The sequence below is a fragment of the Vipera ursinii genome (genome assembly GCF_947247035.1).
Source record: "Vipera ursinii genome assembly, chromosome: 2".
NCBI lineage: Eukaryota > Metazoa > Chordata > Lepidosauria > Squamata > Viperidae > Vipera > Vipera ursinii.
The window spans coordinates 89,132,360-89,155,520 of NC_139513.1; the positions used below are offsets into that span (position 1 = coordinate 89,132,360).

Genomic DNA, 23,161 nt, shown 5'->3' on the forward strand with positions numbered 1-23,161 from the left:
CTGCAATCTGTTTTCTGAACAATGGACTGGAACATTCCAACAAGTTTGACAGTGTTGGAGACAGGGAACAATTGTTTTAAATCTGTGAATTTTCTTAGTTTCCTATATAGCTGAATGCAGTATAGGAATATATCAAGCAGTTTGGATGCATACTTACTATTAACATGCAATTGTTTAGAAAGCTGAAATACAAAAACAGTGTTATAAGGGACTTAAAGGGTGCAAGGTTTGATAACGTTGTATTAGATATTTAGCATATGTTTGCTTAAGATTGCTATATGTAATACCCTGTATTCTGCTTGAGAAGTCAGGGGGGGGGAGGGAAGGGGGGAGGGTTGGTGGGGAGGGGGGGTTCATTAAAACTTTGTAAAACTTTTCAATAAAAACAACAACAGTGAATGTGGCAATTGGAGAAATTTGGAAAGCCTTCCAGCTGATTCTGATATTTTTTTCCTTGCTGCAAACTTATTAATAAATCCCCAAAATGATTAATTCATTAGATCTAGAATTAAGCAAGGGAAGACAATCCTCTAACATTTCTACCTGCTTATGTGGTAAATGGTGTTATAGTTTTTCAATCATCATGGGCTTCTCTAAGCAGCTGTCTGAGCATTTGAAAATGAAAAGAATTCACTCTCACAAAGCAGAGGATGTCTATATATAATCCCTAAATGTATCCAGCTGGCAATTTCAGCTGCTTGAAAAAATGTTAAGAAATTGAAGTCGGATGGAACTGTTGAAGTCAAAAGAAGCTCTAGAAAACCATGAAAAACCTGTGCCAGAACTGCCTGAAAGGTCAGATTGCAAAATGATCACTAGACACTGGTGTAATAGTAGTTTTCAGTACAATGTTGCTTATACAATAATGGCTGTAATGGGAGATGAATGCTTTTGTCCACTATGAGTCTCTATCTAACATATATAAAAAACCCAACCAACAACCTCCCTTCCCCAACACATACATACATGGACACACAACTTGATAAAATCAGCATCTTGATCATCCTGAAAAAATTTGGAACAAAGAGTTTGTTTGGGCTTGATGAAACAAAACTGAGCTGTCTAGCCATAAGACATAGAACACATAGGGTGAAGCATTTAAAGAAAATATTACTAAACTCAGGGATAGTTCTACTGTGCTTTGGGATGGTGTGGCAATCAGTGGCCTAAGAAATATTGTATGGATAGAGGGAAGAATGGATCCAACTAATTATAAAACCTAATGTTCCATAATCAGTGAAGAAGTTGAACCTGAAAAAAGATTGACTTAGTTCAGCAAGTCTTAAATATACCTCTCTATCTCAACCATAAGGAATTTACAAAAAAAAGAAGATAGAGGTTTTTGAAAGGGTTTTCCAGACTGAATTTTAGAGTTCAATATCTCTGATAATCTTACATTGATCTGAGAATGCTGAAAAATAATAATAAGACAAAACAAAATAACTCAGATTGAAATAATAATTACCAAAGTCCTTGAAGGAAATAGTTTAGAACCTAAACAGAGACTAGGCGTGTGCAAAATAGACTAACAAAGATAATTAAAAGAACAAAGTATATATAGAACTTATTGGAGTCCAATATATAGTTTTACAACTTCATTTGGAAATTTCACTATTTCCTATTAAAAAAAATAACAAATCCTGTGATTCTTCTTAATTGCCTTGTTTTGGAAAGAAATTGTTGAAAGTTCTGATCAAATACTGAGTAACACTACACCCTAGAGAAAAAAGATAGATAGATAGATAGATAGATAGATAGATAGATAGATAGGCAGGCAGGCAGGCAGGCAGGCAGGCAGGCAGACAGACAGACAGACAGACAGACAGACAGACAGACAGACAGACAGACAGACGATAGACAGACATTTTTGTATCTTTGATAAAGTGATGGATATTTAAACAAGGGGATTTAGTTTGCTTATGTGTATCAGAGAAAATTGTTTCATTTTGAACCTGTCTTCTCATCTTTAAATGTTTTTGTTTAGTGTTACAAGTGTGCTTTCCATATCTTACTTCAGCTAAAAGAATGGATTTGTAATTATAGGTATGTAATGTGGTTATAATTATTTTAGTAATTAAATATAGCCAGACATTTCTCTCTGTGTTGTATTGAGGTATCATGGGAGTACTGGAAATTCATGTTGTACTCTAGTGGTAAAAGGTACTTCAATTAATTCTCCTAAACCTACTTCCATAAATGTATAATCAATAGAAAACTCATTGAGATTTACCTTCTTATAATAAGATACATGAAGGAATATTATTCATTAAAATGTCCGGCTACTTATTATAGCCTGTACTTGTTAAATACAACCAATTTATTTAAATTATGAAAAGTACCCCAAAATAATGTTAGAGCTGCATTTCCTTGTTAACCTTCAGATAAGTTCTGTGAATCCATAATGGTCAGCGGTTTGTGCATCAATTCATTTTCTTGTTAGAGACAAGTAACCATTAGTCAGTGAGAATACATCAGAATAAAGTGCAGTCAGAGCCAAAGGAATATACAATAGTGCGGGGCAGGTTAAAGTAATTGATTTTTAATTTGGGGAATGGAATCATATGGTACCTCCCACTCTTAAGCAGTTTGTCATAAATTTGCATTTGCAAGAGCAATAATTGTGCAAGCTATATTTGTATATAAAATTATAGTTGTCAAATGTCTAAGAAACTTAATTCTGAAAGTCTATTAATTTCATTTCTTATACCTTACCTATTTTGCATATCTATGGTTCTATTTAAAATGCCTTTAATTGCAGAGTATTCCTGAGAGAGGCATTGGCAATGGAAAAGACTGAGATAAGAATGAGTTAATTCTGGAGTGTGTTGGTTTATGTCAAGTAATTATATCCCACCTTCCCATCATCAACTTTGAGACAACTCATAATAAGTATTTATTAAAATATAACATGTATTGTTCCAGAAGGAAAGAAATACAAAGTATCAGCAGAAGAAAAAAGACCTTGTCACAACAATAAAAAAAAAACACTTAAAATTGAAAAACAGTTGTCAATTTAAATAGCAAGTAAACATTCTACACTGAAGTCTTTCCCTAATTTCAGGGAAACTGCTAGCAAGAATGGGAAATGGCTTCTTCTGAAAAAAGAAGTTTAAGAAATAAGGTCTTATCTAAAGATTCAATGAAGTGGCTTGTGGGAGGTTAAGGGTTACACAAGAACTGTGAATATCAACAGATGGGTACATTTTTCGAGAAAAAGCAAGTGTTCAAATATCCTTGTTGCATACTATTCAAAGATTTAAAGGCCATCATTTGTGTTTTGAATCTACCAAAAAATATTTGGAAGCCAGTGCAGTTGTTCCAGAGGATCTCTTTCTTGAGCAGAGGAATGGACTAGAAGACCTCCAAGGTTAATTTTGTTATTCTGTTATTTAACAAACAAGAGAAGCAACTTAGAACTAAGGAGAAATTTCCTGACAGTTAGAACAATTAATCAGTGGGACAACTTGCCTCAAGAAGTTGGGTTGCTCCAACACTGGAAGTTATTAAGAAGAGAGTGAACATTTGTTTGAAATATTATAGGGTTTCCTGCCTGAGCAGGGGGTTGGACTAGAAGACCTCCAAGGCCCCTTCCAACTCTGTTCTTCTGTTGTTCTGTTCTGTTCTGAACAGACCAATTGTAGAGTCCAAATATTCTTTTTAGGTGAATTAATCCAAAATGAATACTGATGCAATTTAGATGACCTGACATAGCAACCAGATAATAGAAGCACTACATAAGGATTGCTGTAAAGCAACACAAGTACTAATCTTGGAATTCTTCTATGTGTCAGGCTTGATATTACCTGATAGAAGGCCATGGAAGCCTTAAAGTCTTGGGACTTTCTGAAGTCAACCTAGGAATGTAGGAATCCTCCAACACCAAAATGTGGAGGTGCTGTATCACCATCCTGGAGACCAGCTCCAGGTGAATTCCTGCTGAGTAGCAAAGTGGTTGGTACACTAATAATCCCAATCTTGTCTCTGTATCCCAATATTATATATATCAAGTCACATCCCAATATCTCAGGGACAGAGTTTCTGATCACAGATAAGATATTCCTTATGATCCAAACCAGTCCCTAACATAGCCACTGAGACTGCCTCCAAACCAAAAATCTAGCTGGGAGGACTTGCAGCAAAACAATATTGTCATCATCACCTAGCCAGGTTTTCATAATACATGCTAGATCTGCTGCCCCATTCACACCAGATCATAGAGGAACATCATTTTGTTGCAAAATGATCTCGCATTAAAGCATCAGCATCTGAGGCTAAGGGCATTAACAGTACAGCCACTGGGCTCCCAGAATGTGCCAACTAGGTTGGAAGTTGAGATTACTACCAACCTGAAGTCTCTCTTCCCCTAAACTACCATACTCGCATACAGATTTCACACACCTTTCTATATAATTGCAGTGCAAGTGCTTTACCCTGCAGGTGCCCTCTTGCTAATTCCTGAGTAGCTCAGGCTTCATCCCTATTTACCTTTCACCTTGAAACCTCATATGTTCTGCCTCTTCTCACCCGCAGTCAATATCTCAGACATGCAAATCAGTGCAGAAAGTCTGACTGATAATTATACCAAATAGACTCTACCTCCCAAATGAGTAGCTTGTTTTTATAATGTTTTATTACATTAAATATTGAATCTAAAGAGTAGATAATATACAAATTATATTATTGCAGACTGAGATATGTACATACACTTCAAGTAATCACATAATTTTTAGAAATTTGAACTGTAAACGCACAAGTAAATGTAAGACCTCACAGTAATAAGAGTTTAATTTAGTCTCAGTCCTTTTTTAGACTGTATTTTGGCTTGCATGAGATTAAATCATTAAAATTGATGATGCATCCTTTAATCAGAACAGTATGCTCTTTTAATTATCACAATGCAGTTAAATATGAATGGTTGTTGAAGGATTTAGGTTGATGAGATAAACTCTCAATTTGTCCAAATGGAGTTGAAATTTTCATCAAGTGACTGTAGGGGTACTATTACAGTCATAAGTGTAAGTCACATTTTTCAACACTGCTGTAACTTTGAACAGTCGCAAAACAAATGGTTGTAACTTCAGAACTACTTGTATCTAGGACCAGAGGTGTGCAAAAATTTTGAATTCACACCATTTTAAATGACACTTTTTTGACTTACAAACAGTTGTTTCATGATTCCCTGTGCCATTTTGGAAATGTTTTGTATTTGAGACAAGTGGTTCCAAGCTTGCAACATTTCCAAAACAATTTTGCCAAACTCAAAATTCAAGATAGGATGAATCCAAAGCATTTTGAGCACTAACGATATTTTGTTGATCCTGAAAACATGATCTAAAGGGATCCTGAAAACATGATCTAAAGGGAGAAATCAATGCATTGGTTTCTTCTTATGTATTTGTTTGCATTGTTACTGAAATAATTGATTTCCATTTGAAAAGGAAGCCAAAACTAGAAAGGGAAATCAGAAAGGATTAATTTATCCACATCTCTATAATCCTGTATTATACAGGATTAACTAAATTGTTGTTCGGGATGAATGGTGTTAATTCTTAATGCTCATGCACACTCAGCCTACTCAGACATTTTTGAAAGACTTGAAGCCACTAAAATAAACACCAGTAGGTGATAATGAATATTTTTCTTCATGTATTGCATTAACACTTGCAATGAGAGATGAAACTTACTACAGGGAAAGTGGGAAAATCAAAGCAGAAAATGTTAGGCAAGGTAGGCACTATCTGGTGTTCCTTTGAGAATATTTGTCATATTATTCAGCACCCTCATGAAATGCAAGACTTGTAATTTACAAGGAAAGATAACATTCTGACAGTACACTAGACATTAAACCAAAGCCTGGCACATTTAATTACTTATCAGAACACTACTAAAATCTTTCAGTCACCTCGTTCCTGTAATGTGATTTATATGGGCCTGCTATTGAAAGCAAAGCAGAAATGACAATTGATGCAGATTGCAGTCCCTGAAATGTTATAGGGCTTTCGATTCCCCTTCTGTTAAATCTGTTTTGTATCATTTGTACTGATGTCCCATTTGTTTCCAAGTCCAGTTTAAGATACACTGCTGGCATTAGGCACTAGAATATAAACAGTTGGGGATCAAACTATCTGAAAGAGCCTCCCCTTTAAAATGATATTACAGCAGACTACAATAAAAGTAATTAAATCAATTAAATTAAGACTAAAATAAATATTTTGACATATTGAGCTTTTAACATTTCTTTCTTATATTGCTTTCTTAGCTGAGAACTTGTTCCTAAGCTTACTTATGCATTAAGTATTTTTTGTTTTTATGATGTAATGATTTGTTTTATCAATAAAGACTATGAAATTTCAATAAATAAGTTTAAATAATTTGGTTGATGGGCTGACCTTTCAAAAAAATATTGTTCATTCATCTATCTTCACTTCCAATGGAAGCTGAGAATAAAGAATTTTGCATGCATTTTGGTACTTCATAGAATCAAGCATTGCTGGTAACTTCCAATTTTATCTTATGTACTGAAGAGGTTAAATATACATGACACAATTTTATACCTGTTCCTGCAATGTTAAATTATGGAAATAAACACTATTGGTATAACAACATATGTTATAATTACTCTACTCTAACTGTGGAAGTTTATTCTCTTATAACCTATAAAACTTAGACATATATTCATGTGAGTGAGTTCCATTAAAGTAGGCTGGGCTTATTGCTAAGTAAATATATTTTGGCTTCCACTATGAGATATTGGATTGATTTCAAAATGTATTGTTACTTATAGCTATGTGGGTATGTCTGTGAACAATTATAGATCAAATGATGTGAAGGAATTTTGTGATCATGTCACAGCAATTCAAACAAAATAAGTAATGTAAGGCCTGAGTGAACAGCATAACAGACTTCATCAGCTCTGGTTGATCATGGAAATATTATCTGACAGAATGCAAATACGGTAATATAGGATAAATTTTATTTTATTTTTGTAAGAGTTTTTTGATTTTTTTTTTACAGTAACAACCTTAGTGCCTGGTGTGCAGCTTGTTGTCTTGGTTCATGATTTTTTTTTAAAAAAATACAATCAATAATAGTTAATTAACAGCCAATAATAATTAATTTTTATATTTCCATAATTAGTATATCAGTTGATAATATATTTCCTTGATCCTCTCTTCTCCCAATCGTATTCTCCTTCTTCAGCTTTAAACAAATATAATTTTTGATATTTGATATTTTCTATATACAGTATAAATGATTAAATAAAAACATTTTCTTCTATATTTATACCAACAATAATAGTCCATATATAGAATTTTTTTTCTTACCAGCTTATGTTATTTTCATAAAAGTCATCTTATTGATTCACCATATATCTTATTTTCATAAATCTTTTTAAAGCTCAATTTCTCCATAATATTCAAACACTTCTAATCATAATTTTCTCAATAATTAACATCTAAATATCCAAATTTTCCACTTAAATATATCATCCCAGTATTTTCATATTTCATATATTATAGAAATACTATACTACTTATCTATCATAACATCTACCTATGACATCTTTTCTAATCAATTTATATTTCACTTCTATTTATAAAAATTGATTGAATCACTATATATCCTTTTTTCAAAGTTCTTATTAAGCCTAATTTCCCCTCAGTATTTCAATCATTCCTTAATCCTAAATCTTTTCAAACTTAATTTGTCTTTAAAGTTCAAACTTTTCCTTCACTTTCATCATTCCAATATGTTTACATTTTGTATCTTATCAAAAAAGACTATGTTACTTATATCTCTTATCCCACTTATTCAAAAGCCCCTTTATAGCCAAAGTTATTTGTTTATTTAGCTATATTCAAACAAGTGCTTGCTCGTATAATATTCCATCTGGTAGGGCGAGTCAAGTCTGTTAACCTTTTGTCTAATCTTCTTCCTTTGCCAGAATGTTTTCCAAGTTAATATTTTTCACTTGTCAAACAGTTCTTGTAATTTTGTAGTTGTTGTTAGGTGTAGAGGATATATAATATGTAAGATGTATGCTTTTTGTCTCCCAAATAGTGATTCTCCTAACAGTGTCCATTTTGTTAAGTCTTCTTTCTTCTCAACTTTATTTTGATGTTCTAATGCATAAGGTATCTTTTCCATATTTATTGTTGTACCCAAATCTTTTGAGTTTTTTTTCTTGTTTGTATTAAGTTATAATTCCCTTCATTTGTGATTTTGCCAATTAAGTCATTTTTTCTAGTTCACATTCTGTTATCTCATTTGTTTGTTTATTCTTTACCTTCATTCTTTCAATGGTTTTTGATTGTAAATTTAAGTTAGAAGTGTATTCACTTATGTTGTCAAAGTTATGTTTAATCTCATCATAGTTTAGAGCTATTGTGATTTGTATCTGTCGTAGCATTGCATAAATTTCTTCTTGGAAAGTATTTGTTTTGTCTTGAAATGTTGCTTCTAGAGGTCTTTGATCTTTCCGGTTGAATCCTTCAAGAGTAGATATTAATTGTGGTTTTCTATCATTTTTTGATGAATATGTCATATCTATTTATCTCCTCCTTTTGAGTAATCCGTCATAAGTGCCATAGTCTCTGTAATTAGCCTTGTCAAGCTGGCCAAAACTCAAAATCCAAAACAGTCCAATTTTGCATAGTTCTTGTCTTTATATATAATTTTTATAATCCACTGTAATTTTCAATTGTCAAGGTTTCAGTAAAATCAATGTTTTATAACAATTCTTTCTTTCAGAAGTCAATTGTCAACCAATCAGAATTGCAATTCAATATTGCAATCCTTCCTGTAACTTTCCCTCTCAAACATTAGTCATAGATCAAAGTTTTCAAAGATCCTGGAGCACTGGGGAACTACCAGAGGACTGGAAAAGAGCTGATGTAGTTCCCATCTTCAAAACAGGGAAAAAATGGATCCAGGAAATTACAGACCTATCAACCTGACCTCAATACCTGGGAAGATTCTGGAAAAGATAATCAAACAATGAATCAACGAGCACCCAGAGGCCAACAAAGTCATTACTAAAAGCCAACATGGGTTTGTCAAAACAGATCATGCCAGACAAATCTTACTGCATTCTTTGACCAAGTGACAAAATTAGTGGATCAGAGAAATGCTGTGGACTTCCGTAAGGCATTTGATAAAGTAGATCACAACCTACTACTAGATAAGATAGAAAAATGTGGGTTAGATAGCATCACCACCAGATGGATTCGTAGCTGGCTGACCGGCTGTACTCAGCATGTAGTCCTCAATGGAACTGCATCTACATGGAAGGAAGTGTGTAGTGGGGTGCGCCAGGGCTCTGTTCTGGGCCCAATGCTCTTCAACATCTTCATCAACGATTTGGACAAGGGGATAGATGGAGAACTTATCAAATTTGCAGACAACACCAAGCTGGCAGGAATAGCCAGCACTCCAGAACACAGGCTTAAGATACAAGAGGATCTGGACAGACTTGAACACTGGGCGCTATCTAACAAAATGAAATTCAGTGGTGAAAAAAGTGATAGCAGTGTTCCAATATCTCAGGGACTGCCACAAAGAAGAAGGAGTCAAGCTATTCTCCAAAGTGCCTGAAGGCAGGACAAGAAGCAACGGATGGAAACTAATCAAAGAGAGAAGCAACCTAGAACTAAGGAGAAACTTCCTGACATTTAGAACAATTAACCAGTGGAATAACCTGCCTCCAGAAGCTGTAAATGCTCCAACACTGGAAGTTTTTAAGAAGAGACTGGACAGCCATTTGTCTGAAATGGTATAGGGTTTCCTGCCTGAACAGGGGGTTGGACTAGATGACCTCCAAGGTCCCTTCCAACTTTTTTATTATTATAAAACATGAAACTCAGTCAACTGAACACTCAAATTGATTGGTATCTCTTCCATGGCAGCTCAAAAATCAACCTTAGAATGAAAATGTAAAATTAAAGACATTTTTGTTTCTCTGGTACTGTGGAAAAAATGCTGACCTGTATTTTATCCCACTCCCATCCAAATGCAAAAGCCTTATATCAGCCTAATGTGATAGTTTGAGCTAAAGATGGTCATATATCCAAAATGCATAGTTGCTGAGTTTTTTGCTTTCATTATGATAGTTATATACTACCAGTGGTACTCAGTTAATGATCATTCATTCAGCGACCATTTAAGGGTGTGATAGCACTGAAAGATTGGTACTTAACAACCAGTCCTCAAAGTTCCTATGCAGCACCCCCATAGTGGTTTGAGTACTTTGCAACTATTTATGATTGTTGCAAAGTTCCGTGGTCAGGTGATCACCATTTGAGACCTTCCCTTCCAGATTTCCCCAAGCAAACTCAATGGGCAAGTTGACAGCAGAAGTTGCAGGTCTCTCCTATGAATCACTCCCATTGCCTTTTCTCTTTGAGGAGCCCATGATGCACTATATAGCACATGCCTGCCTCCACCTACATTCTGCATCATACATATGCCTGCCGGGCTGTATTGGCTCTAGGCTACAGCAGCTCTTCCTGCTTGTATGGTACCATACCACCCATCCATGCTGTCTTGCCTGTCTGGCTGCTCTCCATAGCATTCACCCATCCACTGGCCTGCTTGCAATCCACTTGAGACCTGGGACTTCCTATAGGCTTCCCCATTAACTTGGCTTGTTGGAAACCAGCAGAAAGGTGCAAGCTGTGGTCACATAAATTAATGATCCACTATACTCATTTAACAAACTTGCCATCACTAAGCAATTTGGTCCTGTGATGTCATGCTTTGCGGTCACATTGTATAGTGATGGAAATTCCAGTTCTAATTCCCATTGTAACCCGAAAACTACCAGTGTTTATTTTATTTTTTAAAGGACTAATATTTTCAATGGTCAGTGCTATTACTGAATGAGCAAATGTATCAAATTTAAACCAAAAACTGATAGAAAAGTCCATTTTCTTCTTTAACTCTATTCTGAAATATAAAATTATTCCTATGTAATAGTGGTGTGTCATGTGAATTTCAGATTATTTGTTACCAATACTGAAATGCTGCTCAGTCTTCCTGAGTATCTCATGTGGAATATATTGGTTATGACAATTGTGCAATCTCCAGTGGAACAGGCTTTCAAAAACAGGAAGATTGTTGTCTCTCCTCATTAGATTAGGAGCAATGCAATTGGTGGTGGCTTCTGTTCACAAACACTTTTTAAAACAAAAAAACAATTCCTAAAGTAATTATGTCAAGCTACACAAAGCCTGATGTTTATTAAATTCTACACTACTCAGAAAAACGCAGCATTATCCTTTGTGAACTTCTTTTTAGTTTATTAAATATATTTGGATAGCAATGTGAAAGGCCAGCTTTTGAATGATGAATATGAACGCTAATTCCATCATTGAAGTTAATTTTGTACCAGAACAGCCAGTATTTTAATTCAAAGTTACAAGAATCATCTGTATTAATACAATTATTATTGCCCAGAGATCACCATGGGAGATTATCTCTTTTCCATGTTGTATCTTTCTCTGAATATTTTTTATTGTATATTCACTATATAGTTACCCAGTTGCAAACTTTCTTTAAGTGAAAAAAGAAACGTACAACATAATAAATAAGGGGGAAAAAGTGAAATATATTTAAATTTATAATAGATGTCTGCCTCTAATGGAGTCTGGGTAGTATACAAATTTTTTTCCACAATAACAGATAAAATCAGCCCAGACTAAATAATCTAAAAATGATATAAATCAAACAACACAGAACATGCCCCCCAGAATAAAACAATATATTAACTCCAAGGCTGGGCCTAAAGCCAGGTTTTAAGAGTTTTCTGGAAACTCAGGAGAGAGGCCACAGTCCTTATCTTTGGGGTGATGTTCCTCCAGAGGGGAGGGACCCCAATGGACAAAACAAACATACTTCCTGCTACCATGAAATAATATTTAATACAGAGGACCTGGAGCTCACCCTTTCTTCCAGAACATTCTAAGTGGACAGAAACAATTAGAAATGAGTGGTTACTTAGATATCCAGGCTTTATGCCATAAAGGATTTTGTATGTAGTAGCTAGTGCCTTGAGTTGCACTCAAAAACTAAATGGCAACCAATGTAGCTCACATGGCACATGTAACACATAGGCACACTGACAAGCACCCATTACTGTTCATGTTGCTACATTTTGAACCAGATGTAGCTTCCAGATGGTCTTCAAGAGCAGACCTATGTAGAACATATTTAATAATCCAGTTCTAGGTAACCAGGGCATGAGTAACCATCTGAATTTAGTTTTGACAATTAAACAAGGAAGTTGTCTTTGACAAGGAGAGGAAAGCCCTGATTCAAATTATTTCAAGCCAGCCAATTTTTGGCACTAACAACTTGCTTACTTCTGCTGTTGCTACAGCAATTTCTTCACATTTTGGGGGGTTCTTACCAATAAAAGAAAATGATTAGGCTTGGCAATACTGAGAAAACTAAAACAGGGGAAGACTAAGACTGCACGGTTAGATGGGATCAAAGGAAGTATTGGAGGAGCTATCAGTGGTTACTGTAGACAGATGAGACTGGAGAACATTTGGCCATACCAAAACATAACACAGTGGGTAATAAAATCAATTCAATGGTCAATGGTTAAACATGGAACAATTCATTACAAAGAAGAAGCCAGTCAAGGGGAACATTTTCTGCTGAGATCATTCCTAGGGGAATTTAGCTTTTAATTGTTGGTTGGAAATGCTGTAGTTTCCTAGGACTGACAAAAAATGGGCACTTTCATTAGAACTGATGAATGATATAGGTTCTGTTCAGTGGTGGGATTCAGCTGGTTTGCACCAGTTCAGCAGAACCGGTAGCTAAATTTTGCTGAGTTTGGAGAACTGGTTGAATGCACACTGCTTCCGGAAGTCCAGTCTAGGCCTGGGAGGCTGGAGGAGGCCTCCCAGGCCTAGAACAGACCACCAGAAGTTTGTAGATGCCACTTCCAGAAGTCCATTCTAGGCCTCGGAGACCCAGGCCTGCATCCAATAAGAGAACCAATTGTTCAGGTATTTCAATTCCACCAATGGTTCTGTTTTGGTAAAAAGCAAGATATCTGTACATTAACAGATAGAAGGCCTATTAGATAGGAGAAGTGAACATCTGAGCACCAGGAGCCAATGTTATTCAAGCGACCAAAAATAAAGTCTATTTATTATTTTATTGTATTTTATTCAATTTGGACACTGCCCAACAGGGTGGTTGACCAATAGTAATGTTAAAACCAATACTAACCAAAGCAAAATGCCATTTATAAACTTAGAAACAGAAACAAATACAGTAAATATACCTCATTTCTTTCACCCCAAACTGACAGAACAACCGGGTTTTCTAGGTTTTGGGGTTTTTTGGAATGTTATCAAAGTAGGAATTGTATGAATCTCAGGGGAAACTTCATTCCAGACAGCAGGACCCCCATTTAGATGACATTTTTCCTTGGTTTGAAAAGGTAACACTGCTTAATTGAGGGACCAGACCAGACCCACCATTTTACTGAAAGGGTAGAAAGCATGGAAGACAGGCATTGTCACAAAAGCTGAGCTCTGTCCCATGCAGAGCTTCACAGGTAATATCCAGCATTTTGACAAAGAGATGAGAGAGACACTCTGAAGGGCCTCTGGATCCAAGAAAGGGCACAATTGGCATATTAGATGGAGGTGAGTGAAGGTCCCAATAACAGCAACTGCTATCCACTCTTTGATAGGAGCTGTGAGTCCAAGATAACCCCCAAGATTCTTGAGTTTAAACCTTTTCGAAAGTTAGATTAAAAAACACAAGGCAAAGACTGGATGGGAATAGGAGCTCATAGTTACTGCAATGCAGTAACTGCACCAGTGCTAATACTGGACTGAAAAGGATAACAAATGCTTAGTGGTCCCTTCTATTGAAATGTTGTAGTCTATTTTTACATGCCATAATAGAAACATGGTTTATAAGTAGGGCTTGATACAGCTAAGTGCTTATTAATTCACTGTCACTTTATTTAGCTTTAATTAGTTGTGAAATTGGCCTTGCTTGCTTTATGAATGGCTCACCTGAACCAAATCCAACCAAAATAAAATAAAACCTTGCATATGTTAGGCATGCAAATATTTTTATTTCAGCTGAGAGAAATTGTTTCAGTATAAAAGGTCAAAGGCTAACAAACAGAAATGCTAAGACTGATCAGTAGGACCCATAACTTTGTAATAGCTGGAAAATTCCTCAAAAAACTTTACTTAATTAATTTAATTTAATTTATTAATATTTCTATACCGCCCTTCTCCCGGAGGACTCAGGGCGGTGTACAGGGCAAGAATAAAACACAGAAATTTACAAAAACTAAAAGATAATTAAATACATGCCCGATTAAAATACAATTAATACATAATAAAAAACCCCAATAAAAATAATAAAAAACCCCACCAATCCCCCCTCAGGCCAGGCCGGCTTGCTTGAACAAGTATGTTTTCAGATCACGGCGAAAGGAGCGCAGATCGGGCGCCGTCCAGAGCTCAACCGGTAACTGGTTCCATAGCTCTGGGGCGCCCACAGAGAAGGATCTCCCCCTGGGGGCCACCAGTCGGCATTCTCTGACCGGTGGCACCCTGAGGAGTCCCTCTCTATGGGAACGCACAGGGCGCAGGGAGCTTGATGCCGGCAGCAGATGTTCCCTGAGGTACTCCGGCCCCATGCCATGGAGGGCTTTGAACACCATTACTAGCACCTTGAATCTCACCCGGAAGACAACTGGCAACCAATGCAGCTCACGGAGCAGAGGTGTAACATGGGAGTATCGGGAGACTCCCAACACAACTCTCGCGGCTGCATTCTGTACCAGCTGGAGCCTCCGGGTGGTCCTCAAGGGAAGCCCCATGTAGAGAGCGTTGCAGTAGTCTAGACGAGAGGTCACGAGCACGTGAGTGACCGTGCATAAATCATCCCGGCTTAGATAGGGCCGCAACTGGCGCACCAGGCGACCTGGGCGAAAGCCCCCCTAGTCACAGCCACCATGTGATCCTCCAAGGTGAGCCGCGAATCTAGGAGGACTCCCAAGTTGCGAGCCCTATCTACGGGGGGTAATAATTCACCCCCCATAGAAAGAGATGGAATATCCGAATAGACCCGGGATGAAGGTATGCAAAGCCACTCGGTCTTGTCGGGGTTGAGTTGAAGTCTGTTCCTCCCCATCCAGACCCAAACCGCCTCCAGGCAACGGGACATCACGTTGAGGGCATCACTGGGGTGGTTTGGGGTAGAAAGAAAAAGCTGGGTATCATCAGCGTACTGATGATACCCAACTCCAAAGCCACGAATGATCTCACCCAGCGGTTTCATATAGATGTTGAACAGGAGAGGCGAGAGGACCGACCCCTGAGGAACTCCACAAACGAGAGACCTCGTGGTCGACCTCTGCCCTCCTGTCAACACCGACTGCGAGCGTCCCTGGAGATAGGAGGAGAACCACTGTAAAACCGTGCCTCCCACTCCCAATCCCCTGAGACGCCGCAGCAGGATACCATGGTCGATGGTATCGAAAGCCGCTGAGAGGTCTAATAGGACTAGAACAGAGGAATGACCCCTGTCCTGAGCCCTCCAGAGATCATTCACCAGTGCGACCAATGCCATCTCCGTGCTGTGCCCGGGCCTGAAACCCGATTGGTACGGGTCTAGATAATCCGCTTCATCCAGGACCAAAGGGAGCTGATGCGCCACCACACTCTCAACAACCTTCGCAAGAAAGCGAAGGTTGGAGACCGGACGAAAGTTGTTCAATACAGCTGGGTCCAAGGCAGGCTTCTTGAGGAGGGGCCTCACCACCGCCTCTTTCAAGACGGCAGGGAAGCTACCCTCACTCAAAGAAGCAGATATAACTGCCTGGAACCAGCTGCGTGTCCTCTCCCGGGCTGCATAAACCAGCCAGGAAGGGCACGGGTCCAATAAACATGTGGTGGAGCTCAGTCTCCCCATAATCCTTAAGACAATGTTGTGGAGAAAGATCACTTTGGGATCTTGTGGCCATCTGTTTGAAACCAGTAAACAACTACATTTCCAGTGGTACAGATACTACTGTACCACTGAACATAACTGAACATTAATTTTTAGAATGTGTCAGAAGAATGGATTGTCAACATAACATCTATGTGGCATTTATTGTGTGCCACAAACTGAAAGCCTTGGATTCAAATTATATGAGGGAAAAGAGGATGGAAGAATTAGCTGGATTAAAGTAGAATGGAATGGAATGGAATGGCTGGCTTTTGGAATTCTGGGAGTTGAAGTCCACGAGTCATAAAAGAGCCAAGGTTGCCTACCCCTGCCTTAGGCAAATAGCTAGTATCCATTCTGTAAATCTTAAATTAATCATCAATGCATACAGTATATTATCAAAAACATACACCTATGCCAGGATTACACTCACTCTGGTGTGTCTTGTTAGGTACAGAAAATTTGGTTGTAAATTCATGCTTTAATTAGAAAATGATTTTTATTATCATTTATTACCATCATACAGAGTTGTTAAAAGAAAAAAAATGCAAATGGGTCCCTAACTTGAGGTAGCTGCTAAAGGAAAAGTGACTGTATTAGCATTTAGATGGTCCTATTTCCAATATGAAATTTAGACATTAGAAATTATTCACAATTTACATAGTGCTCACAATTTAATCACAGCTTTTTGAAAACTTTTAGCAAGTGAGTTGAAGGTATTCAGTGGTCAATTGTTAGTTATTTTGCTCACTTTATTTTTTAAAAAATGCATTTAGAGTACAGCATGAAATAGGCATTCTGTATGGAGAAATGTGGAAAGGGTTATCTAATCAGTAAGTGGTTTTAGCAAATACCAAGTTGCACTGTATCTATGGATGAACAGAACTTTTTCTATGAGATGCCCTGATTATTGGGCATTCTTTCTCTCAATAACAGTATCAAAGAATATTTTGAAGGAAGAAAAATGATGAACAACTCCAGCACCACAATTGCAGACAGTTGGAAAAGGTCAGGAAGAACATCAGAGTTCAATTACCTCCAAATAATTTGGTACAGAACTTTTGTTATCCTCATCTTCTCACAAAGGCTGGTCCAGGCACTAAAAATAGTGATGCCATTATCATGTTCTATATAAATGAACAGATTTGTCACAAAAAAGAAGCAATATATTTGGCTGTACCCAGAGTGGCTACTATCAAGATTTTAAATATATTTTCCTCTTTAGAGACTACAAAACACATTGAGATTTCTGCTAAGCACTTTTCCCCACTAAAGTAGCATTGCTTCAATGTGATATTGATTGTGCTTCTTAAGAGAGGAAGCTTTAAAAAAACTGATCAGTTTTCTATTTGTGCGTCACAGTCCTGAAACCACATCTTGTATAATTCTTCACACTTACACAAATTCAATTGCTGACCTTGGCAGAAGCACTAGTTTCAGGAATAAAAACAGTGTAATGTTCTGGAAGATGCTAATTTAGTCATTCTTCTGTAAAGATGGAATTGGAAGTAAAAAAGGATTTTATATCAGCTATCATCCTCATCATCATCCCAAAGGTGTTTTTTCTGGGACACTACACATCCTCTTCACAACCTGTTTTCCTTGTTACCTTCTGGCAAGAGGCTCCATGGTATCCAAAGCAGAACATCCAGATTCAGTCACAGTTTTGTTCCATACAGTATTAACCTTGTGAACTCTAAAGCTTCCTCCTTCCATTATGTATTCAAGATGGACAGAGATTAATGTTTATATGTTACTTATATGCAGTGCTTTTTTTGTAAAAGAAAAAGGTGTCGGAACTCACACGTCATACAACCTGCCTTGCCTAACCTACAAGGTTTCATCCAAAAAAGGTGCCGGAACTCCGTTCTGAGCGTTCTATGAGAAAAAAAGCCCTGCTTATATGTGAGGGTGTAGGTCTATACATATGTTGTATATAGTATGTTTAAATGTGTGTTATGTATGTGTACACTTTGAGAGCAAGCAACTAAATTTCATTTTTAATATGTGCCATTGTGCCCACAGTAAAAAATGACAATAAAGGTTATCTATCTATTGTGAGGTTAGTGTCCATGTTTCACTGGCATATGTTATAGTAGGCAACACACACTGATTGAAAACTTTTCAGGCATAGGGGGAGGTTGTTCTTGAAAAGTATGCTTAGCTTGTCTACTAAGTCTAGTTCATATATATATATATATATATATATATATATATATATATATATATATATTTTTACACAAATCTGAGCTGTCACTGTTGTGACTACTGCCTGTCGACGGCCTTCGGTTAGGCTGAAACAGGAAATAAAGATTTGTCCCATGTTTGGGGCCTAGCAAGGTAATCTAAATAGTTAACAAGCATTTAACATATATACATATACTCTATATATACATATATGTATATGTATATGTGTGTGTGTGTGTGTGTTTATTCCTTGATAAGATTAAAAATGTGAATCCCAGGCATGTTAAAATTAACAAAGAAACAAACACTGGGATGGAATTAAAAAACTAAAACAATTTTTATTGCTAAAAAATCAAGCTTTCGTTGGCTAACTGCCAACGTTGTCAGGATGGCAGTTAGCCAACGAAAGCTTAGTTTTTTAGCAATAAAAACTGTTTTAGTTTTTAAATTCCATCCCAGTGTTCGTTTGTTTGTTTATATATATATATACACATACATACACACACACACACACACACACACACACACATATTTGTTATTTTTTTTTATTTTAATCCCATTTATATCCCGCCCTTCTCCGAAGACTCAGGGTGGCTTACAATTTAAGCACAAATCAATGTGCTTAGCAATAGCCTTCATTCTATGTATATGCCTGCTTATTAGGGCTTTCGCCCCCCCAAGCGGCATTATTACAAAGTCAGCTTATTGCCCCCAACAATCTGGGTCCTCATTTTACCTACCTCGGAAGGATGGAAGACTGAGTCAACCTTGAGCCTGGTGGGATGCGAACCTGCACTAATGAGTGTGTGTGTATTCCTTTGGTGAATTTATTAAACATAAGCTAACTCTTTTTCAGGTTTATTTTTAAGCCAAATGGTTCTCCTGCTTTGTGCAGCTCTTGTATATGTCTTTGTAGCTCTTCTGGGTCTTATGAGACCATATCAGCTATACAAACAGTAAATGCCCATGATTTCCCGAGTGGACGTATATGTGTGATATTTTTCACTGGAGTGAGAAGGTTATTTTAAAATTACCTTACAGTTTAATGCTTACTTACACAAACACCTTCATGTATTTATCTGTAATTTAGGTTCATCCCTCCATAAGTGGCTGTCATGTCTGAAAATAGGATACCAGATTTGTCAAACAAGCAAACAAAAAATTAGAAGCTAGCCACAGAGTACCCCAGAACAAAGTTTTAATTCAGAGCAGAATCAGATGGGGGTTGAGAAGGGAGGTACCGTTCAAACTAAACAGGCCTTTTATTCAGACCAGTAAAGTGGACTCAGAACTATAATCTGTGGTCATTGTAGAATGCTGTGTGAGATATTTTGTCTGAAACTGTCAGGTCTCTTTTTGTATGGTTTATAATATGTCTGCACAATAGCTTATTCATAAAAAAATGGTCTAGTTATCAAGGGACTACAGGTAGTCCTTGATTTATGTCTATTTCTTCAGTGATCATTCAAAGATACAGCAACACTGGAAAAAATGGATGGACAACTAGTCCCCAAATTTCCAGCCATAATAGCAACCCTGCTTTCATGGGTCTGATAGATGAGACCAAATAAAGCAGAACTCCAAGGCTTGAGTTTTCCCTTAAGAATGGCTACAAAGTATCGGCACAGTCAAAAGTGAAACCAAGACTAAAGTTCCCTCCAAAAAGTTACAGCATTACAAAGTTAAACTTCCCACCCCAGAAACCATGCAATCAATTATGTCTCCCAATAGAACAGTCTGGTAGGCTTTCTAACATTAGGCTCAATCCCCCAGTCTAATGAACAGAAATGACCTTGGTTCCCATGGGACAGAGAACTGTTTAGGCTAGCATAAAACTCTCCATTCCTCCCCACATTCCTGTGAAAACCAAAAACGAGCAAGATGGCTTTAGCCAGGTTCATTGCAGAATTGACACCTACACTCATGTGTACAGGTTCTGGATACCTGGGTGATCAGCTCATGATTATGACATCTCAAGAAGCCATGGCCACATGATTGCCATTTGTGATCTTCCCAGCCAGTTTCCCACAAGCAAATTTAATGGGGAAGCCAGTAGGGAAGCTTGCAAGTCACTCCAGTAAGTTGCTTCTTCCTGCAGGTCTTGCCCATATACCCTCCTACAGCCTCTGCTGGCCCTTCTCATTCTCCCCCAACTCACATACGGCCTTTTCCCAAACTCTCCTCCAACCAACTTTGATTTATATGTGGTCTTCTTCGTCTCTCTGAGGGTCTCCCATCCTTCCCCACTGGGGCACCCCCAGACTCCTTGCCTTGGACTTCCACCAATTCCCACTTAACAACCTGCTCATCTTGGGCTTGCAATGGCAACTGGAATTGCTGGGATTGCCATAGCTAAGCAATGTAGTGACATGACACAATAACTGCATTGCAGGTAGTCCTCGATTTACAATTTAGTCATTTAATGACCATTTGAATTTACAAGAGACTTGGGGAAAAAATACTTATGACTCAACCTTGAAGTTATGACTGCCTCACCGCCCCCATGGTCACGTGATCACATTACGGGCGCAATGTGTTTGAATTTACAACCCGCTGTCAAGTGTCCTGTGATCATCTGATTGCCATTTGCAAACTTCTCTGCCCATTTCTCCAGAAAGTCAGTGGGGAAGCCAGCAGGAAAGGTTACAAGCTGCTCTCACCTGTGGAAGAATTTCCTGCCCCCTGCATTCATGGGAGAAGATTCCGGAGGGGTGGGGGGCTGGCGGCTTCCGGATGCAAGCTTCTTTTTATCAGCCCAGCATTGGAGTTGCCTCTCTCCCTGCACAAAAGAGAAGTGGGCTGGAAAAAAAAAAGCTTGCAACCTGCTGATCCGAACTTCTTTCCAGCCTGTCTATCATTGAGAAACATCATGTTCACTAGCTTTCCAGCCAGAAAGCTAACTTGATGTTTCTAAACAGTGGAAAGGGCCTTTTTGAAGAACAATGCATGAGCTGGTTCTCTTCTCCCAGTTGTTCTGAAGGCTAGAAAGAGCCCTTCTCTACTGTTCAGACATTGCATTTGCTAAACTCTCTGGATAGAAAGCTAGTAAACGCTATGATTCCAAAGGGTGGAAATAGTAGTGTGTAGAGGGGATGAGAACTGCCATGCTGGGCTGGAGAAAGGAAGCTCGAATATTTGGGATCTGAGCTTCCTTTCTCTGGCCCACTGTGGAACTTTCCTTTTGGAAATGGAGGAGAGGGGAACCGCCAGGGTGGGCTGGAGATCCAAGCTTCCTGTCCTTTCCCTGCTTTTCTCTGGCCCAGGACAGGAATTCCTTTCTGCACATGGTAGGTAGCTGCCTACCCTCTTTCGGCAGGCAGGTTTTCTTCTCTGTTCACCTATGAATCACAATTGGAAGGGCTGGAATTGTGATCATTGAGTGAAAGTTTCATATGGGTGCCTCCCTTAATGCAGGGCTTTTCAACCTTTTCAACCATTGTACTACTTTTAGGATATGGCAACATCCAAGTACCACCAGTCACCTAGCAAGGTGTCAAAAACTTGACCAAAAAAGAAAGGAAAAAGTGATGAAGTACAGGTAGTCCTCGACTTACAACAGTTCACTTAGTGACTGTTCAAAGTTACAGTGGCATTGAAAAAAGTGCCCCCCCACGCCACAGCCGAGCAAGACACCTGCCTGCCTGCCCAGCGGCACTCTTCCTCCTGTTCAAGGTTTTCATTGCTGTGAGCATTTCTGTTGAAGATTGGCAACTGGGGGGGGTTGGTTTTTAGTCCCCCCCCACTCTGCTGGGTGGTTGCAGCAGGTTTTGGTCACTTCACAGGACCCTGGGACACTGTGACCATCATAAATAGGAATCAGTTGTCAAGCATCTGAATCTAAATCACAAGACCCTGAAGATGCTGCAACATTCCAGCTGATCGGCGCTTCTTCTGGGCTCAAACAGAAGCTCAGCGCCAAGCTCCAGCTGGAGCCAGTTCAGCTCATTCCCCTTCCCCCGCTACCACTTTTCTAGGATGGTCGCGTACCACCTGCCAGGTGCCAATATACCACAGGTGGTACCCGTAACACTGGTTGAAAAGCCCTGCCTTAATGACTGCAATGACTTGCAACACAATTCTGGACCCAGTTGTAGTCGTACATCAAGGACTATCTTATGTCATGCCAGCAACCCCAGTCCAAACTTTTGGGTTACCAAGGACTACCTGATATTCATGAAGAGGTTAGGTTAGGGCAGGGGTCTGCAACCTTGACAACTTTAAGACTTGTGGACTTCAGCTCCCAGAATTCCTCAGCTAGCTTTCTGGGAGCTGAAGTCCACAAGTCTTAAAGTTGTCAAGGTTGTAGAACCCTGGGTTAGGGCATCCAGGGCATTAGATTAGATCTGAAATTGTGTCCTATTTGAATGAGGTTTGGTTTTTATAAACTACTGTTTATCAAACAATAATTTATCATGTTGGAGATATACATTTCAAAGTGGGCACACCTGTATAAAGTGTCTAAACTCATTTTGAGCAGGTTTTTTGTAAATGTGCCTTCTGAAGCGATTAGGAAATTAGAGGCGGATAAACTTTTAATTAGTTAGAAGGAAGCTATGAATAAACTGATCACCACATGGCTTTGTACCAAGTGTGGTATCTTCCTGCTAATTAAACAAGCATCTGTTTTCTTCCTAATTTACTCACTTAAATTTTGTGCCGAAAATCATGATTGTTACATGTGTCATGATGTGTGTCATACTGTAAATAATATATGCTGTTACCAACAGGGAGTCTTGTTGTAGAAATGCTACTTTAAAATAATCCTCTACTCCCAACTAAATGTTTTGAGGTTTTAAATAATTTAATATTCAGGACAAATACACCAAGGTAGAAGAGAGAAAACTCTTATTTGATTTTCAGAAAAAGTAGTGTGGTCAAGAATTGAAAAGATAGAAGAATAAGGAGGAGAAAGAGATGAAAAGAGGAAGGGAGGAGCTTTAATCCTAAATAGAGATACAAAGATTCCTAAATGACAATGAGCATTCAGTGCCATATGGAA

General features: G+C 38.1%; 1 protein-coding gene across 1 annotated transcript in view; it reads left to right on the plus strand.

Moving 5' to 3' along the window:
- The window catches only part of FSTL4 (follistatin like 4), a gene marked incomplete at both ends in the record, with an annotated part of 506,362 nt that overhangs the window by 166,458 nt on the left and 316,743 nt on the right, over positions 1-23,161 (plus strand). The gene's annotated exons all lie outside the window — the stretch shown is intronic.